At 51.8% G+C, this 4,902-nt stretch overlaps 1 long non-coding RNA gene across 1 annotated transcript; it reads left to right on the top strand.

The window, feature by feature from the left end:
• The first annotated feature begins 2,320 nt into the window (after positions 1-2,320).
• On the top strand, positions 2,321-3,676 carry LOC111753709 (uncharacterized). Its single transcript, XR_002788503.2, has 2 exons — positions 2,321-3,087; positions 3,188-3,676. It is a non-coding gene; the product is annotated as an uncharacterized LOC111753709 (long non-coding RNA).
• The last annotated feature ends 1,226 nt before the right edge of the window (positions 3,677-4,902 follow it).

Raw genomic sequence — 4,902 nt, 5'->3', positions numbered from 1 at the left:
GTGAGACATGCGCAGACACCAGCATGTCTGTTAGGACACAGCTTCTTAGGTGTAAGGACTGAGATGCTTACTGAACTCCTTTTTTCATCCAAAGCTTAAGATCTGCACGGTAGTGATGCCACAACATGGGAGAGTTTATGAATGCGGTTTCCCAGTGTGATTTCAAGGCTCAGAAATATCCGTGGACTCCTCCAAAAACCGGTTCCAGTGTTTGACGTGCACCCTCCCCAGTTCTTGTACTGCGGGACAGAGTACTGGTCTTTCCAAAGCTGGTCTGTGCCCGTGTGCTCCTTCACATCCTTTGCCCCCATTCTCCACAGGGTGGGCGATAATACCTGACATCAGTCCTTGCTGGTGTTTTTTTTTTTTTCCACAGCCAATATTTTTTATTTCCACAGTCCAATATTTCTGTTTTAGTCCCAGCCACAGATAATATGCTCAACTTTTGCAGTCAGCACTTTTGGCAAGTGACTGATAGAAAAAATAATTTTATGTGATTATGCACATTGGACAAAAGGAACAAGGCCTGCACGTCATTAATCATTTCTCTCTTCCTTCAGTGCAGCCCTGGAATTCTGCCCCTTAAAATTTGCATTCTGATGCAGGAGAATATTGCTGTGTGAGCTGACAGTAACATTAGACCAGCCGTTCTGGGGGTGTAGCAAGTGAGTGGAAGAGCACTCGCCTAGCAAGTGTGAAGTTCTGGGTTCAATTCCCAGCACTGGGGGAAGCAAGCAGTGAGTGAATGAAACAGGGCAGCAGAAAGGCACGTGAGATGTTGGCAGGGAGACGTTTGCTGTGATGAATCAGGGATCTTGGCCAGGTGTGAAAAGAATCAAGCTAACAGGCAGCAAGTGAGTTGGAAAGACGGGGAAGTGGCCAGGGACTGGAGGGCTCAGTGGTTAAAGACAAGGCAAAGAGGGCTTAGAGAGTGGTCTGGCTGATGACAGTCTGTCTTACTGTTTTTTCCCCCCCTGGTACCAGGGATTGAACTCAGGACCTCGCACTTGCCAGGAGAGTGCTTATGCTGCTGAGCTAAATCCCAGGCCCCTGCCTTACTGTTTTAACAAGAGACATGAACACTTTTTACTTTTTTTTTTTTTGGTTCATTTATTTTAAAATGCGTATTATCCATGTTTGCAGCACATAATGATTGCATCCCCCTCCCTCAGATCCGAGGCTCCCCCCTCCTCAGCAGCCGCTAGCGTTCCTGCCACACTCCTGGCCTTATGCTTGCTTTGCCCTGGGTTTCCTCATGGCTTGCACTCTCAGATTTTTCAAGGAAGAGAACTCAGGGCCTCACACACACTACGTAAGCAGTCTACCGCTGAGCTACCCGCCTGACAGGAGGTCAGTTTACCAGAATCCTACCCACCCCCTGTCTAATTATCCTCGGTTCCTAAGCTCTCCTCTGTCCAATGGGCCTTTTCTAACCAGTCTTCTAAAAGGGCAGCTCCATCTGGCTCCTCCCTACTGTGCCTGACACATGATCACCTCCTCTGTGTGCCCATTAGAATGTAAGTCCTGAAAAGCTGGGGCTTTGTTGGAGGTTTCCCACCCCAACTACAGTGGTGGTGTAATCCCAGGTAGCAGGCAGCAGAGGGTGTCAAGGTTTTTGAGACAGGGTTTCACCATGCAGTTCAGACTGGCCTTGAACTCATTTTGTAGCCCAGGCTATAAAGGCTGGCCTCCAACTCACAACCTCTGCTTCTGCCTGTTAAGTGCTGGAATTATAGGTGTGTGTCCCCATGCCCGGCTCAAGAGGATGCAAGTTCAAGGACACGCTGGACAAATTAGTGAGATCCTGTCTTCAAAGAAAAAATAAAAGGGGTCCAGAATATAGTTGGGTTCAATCCCCAGTGCTGCAGCAAAGACAAAACACTGGTGGATACTTCACGAGGACACCTCATAAATGATGAATGAAGCAGAAAACAAAACTTAAGAAAGATATATGGGTTTAAAATCTAACAAGAACATGGGCAAACTTTTCTAAAAGATGTGCCAGGAAAAGGCCTCAGGCAGAAAACTCACAACTCTGGAGAGCAGGGCCCCGGCTACTCTCTTTCCTGGCCCCTGGGCACTGGCCAGCAGGAGACCGAATTTCAAGACTGTCACAAAACAGTATCACAGTGCTACTGCAGAGGTGTTTGCTCAGGCAGGGCTCCTCTTGGGGAGGCACGATGCTAAGCCAGCACTCTGGGTAGCTGAGGCAGGAAGATCGTAAATTAGTGAGATTGTCTTAACTTCAAAAAAGGATTAACTGTCGCTTTTGGCTGTTTAGTGCAGTGTCACAGAGTAAACGCATGCAGGGTTTGGGGAGTGGTTTGGATCCCAGCAGCTCTCACTAGAGAAAAATCAAAAGATCACTGTTGAGAGCCTCGCCCACAGAGCTGGGGCAGAAGGCAGATTTCTGTGTGAAGGTCCTGCGAGCCTTGGATGTGTCCCGTGGCCGTGGCCTCGGCGGTCCTGGCTCCTCCGAGAGGCCGGATGCGGCAGCAGGACCCCGAGAGACCGCGGCCCGGGGCGGAGCGCGCGCCCTGGTCAGGCACAGGGGGTGCTGCGCGGAGACCCCAGCTTTCCAGGTCCTCTCCGCTCGTTTTCCTAGTGAATTTACTGGTAAGAGTACAAATGGGGGAGAAAAAAAAAGGCAAGCAACTCATCGGCGTTATCCAGCTCCTCGTCCCCCTTCTCCACCCTGTTATCGGGGACCACGACAGGAAGCAGCGGCATTTCCTGATGACGGTGGAGGGCGCTGCAGTCGCAGCTATTGTAACATCCAAGCGGCCGCTCGCTTTGATCTGGTAGAATGATGAGCTCCCAGATGACTTGAGGTTCGTGGCAGCGCCTGCAGGGGACGCTGCTGCGCTCGGGCCGGGAGCTGGGTCAGCGGAGTCTGCGCGCCCTGGAGCGGCCCGAGCAGAGGCGGCGAGGGCGGAGGCCCGGGGAAGAGGCTGCACCCAGCGTCTCCGCGCACAGTCCAGTTCCTTTCCCCGCCTGGAGAGGCGGCAGACGCGGGCGCGCAGAGTCTGGGAGGAGCCCAGACCGCTGGTTGCTTAGCAACGTGCACGGGAGTGTTAATTAAAGCAGGTGAGAACTGCAGAGCCAGGCAGGTGGTGCAGCGGGGAGGCCGCGCCTCGGGGAGCTCCTGCGAGGGGTGGCCTCGTTCCCTCCATCTGTGCCTTTGCAGGACAGACAGCCAACGCTCCCTTGGGAATGGCGGTGGCGCCGTCGGGACCTCAGGCTCAGGCCGCGCGGGCCAGGCCGGCCTAGAGGTCAGCTGGGTGTAAGCAGGAGTCTGTTCCTTGGCGGAGAGTCAAGGACCCAACCGCACACCTTGCCACAAGGCCACCTCTACTTACTTACAGGAGAGCCCTCCTTTGGTATTTTGTTGTGACTACCCTGCTGTCTCTGCGGCTGCCCTTTCCCAAACCCTAAAGGCAAAAAGCAGGGAAAATGCTGACACGATGGGCACGACATTGGGAGTCACTACCTAAAATCAGGGCCCAAGAATTCCTGAAACCAGCAACATGAAAACGTAAGGGATGCGTCAGTTGTTGATATTCTAGCTCCCGAGCAAATCTAACGAACTTTGCAATCACTTCTCCCAGGCCTCCGAGAATAATTAAACTGGGTAATGAGATTGTCTTGATCTTATTAAATTTCGTACAGCTAACAACCGTGACTCAGCTGTGCTTCTTTAGGATGTAGAGAAACGTGATAAGGAATGAACAAAAAAATGTGACACTAGTTTAAAAAGCACTCAGCTAAAATGGTTTTTTTTTTTTTCTTTTTGGTCTGTTTGGACATCATACTCTCAGCTGCTGCGTGTACAAAAACAGATTTTATTTAACTCATTTGTGGCTTGGCTATTTAAAATACAGGGCGCCGGCAGTTTTGGTGCTGTAGTTTATGAAACGGCCACCAGAGGGAGCCCATTGTCTCCTGTTGAACTCCCCACTGGGGTCAATTGCAGTTCCCAGGACTCTGGGGCTTAGCTGGGCCCCTGTCACTGCCTGGAGGACCTGTTGCTGGCAAGTAGGAGCCGCGGCGGAAAACCGCAGGAGGACACCGCAGGACCACTGGCGTGACACGGAGGGCGGCTGGGCCAGTGCTCACTGCTGGATTTTAAGTTCTTGGTTTCGTTTTCAGGCACAGGTTGCTGCTGCTGATTAAGGACACCTCGCCTCCCCCCTTGACATTGCGCAGTGACAATCCCCCAAGTGTGTGGTTCCAGCCAGATGAACAGATCCGTGGGAAGGGGACATGCCTGCGCCTAGAGAACACTGGGTGAAATAAGCCCTCCATAATCAAAGGAGAAACGTGGAACCTGGCCCTGTGTGGGCAAGTTCAACGTTCTGTGCAGATAGATACTGGATTCCTTTTTTTCAAAATACATATCCTCTTGCTGACTGTGACTCACTGTAATAATTACTGCTGTGTCACAAAAGCCCCTGGAACGTAGTTTTAAAGCAACATTAAACATTTGTATCTCAAAGTTTTAGTAGGTCGAGAACCCAGGAGCAGTTCAGCCAGGTGGTTTTAGCCTGGCGGCCCCCTCACCAGATTGCTGTGAAGATGCCAGTTAGGTTCCCAGTCCTCGGAGAATCCCCTTCCAAGGTGCTCAGGGTCATGTTTGTTGGTAGGAGCCCTTGCCGTCACCCCTAGATCTCATCCTAGAGCTGCCCCTTGTCCCCGTACAGTACCCGGCCTCTCCCAGAATAAGATCTAGTGGAAGGCGAGGCAGGTGGGGCACGTGGGGCATGTCTGCAATCCCAGCTACTCAAGGCCGAGGCAGGAGGATCTCAAGTTCAAGCTGGTCTGGGCAACTTAGTAAAAGGCGCCTCAAACCTTTGGAAAGTGTTGAAGAGGGCTGGTGACATGTGAGGATGAGGCAGTGACACA

Source organism: Cavia porcellus, unplaced genomic scaffold, assembly GCF_034190915.1.
Source record: "Cavia porcellus strain 051 isolate PalLab524CR breed Dunkin Hartley unplaced genomic scaffold, mCavPor4.1 scaffold_21, whole genome shotgun sequence".
Taxonomy (NCBI): domain Eukaryota; kingdom Metazoa; phylum Chordata; class Mammalia; order Rodentia; family Caviidae; genus Cavia; species Cavia porcellus.
This window is presented reverse-complemented; position numbering and strand designations above follow the sequence as displayed.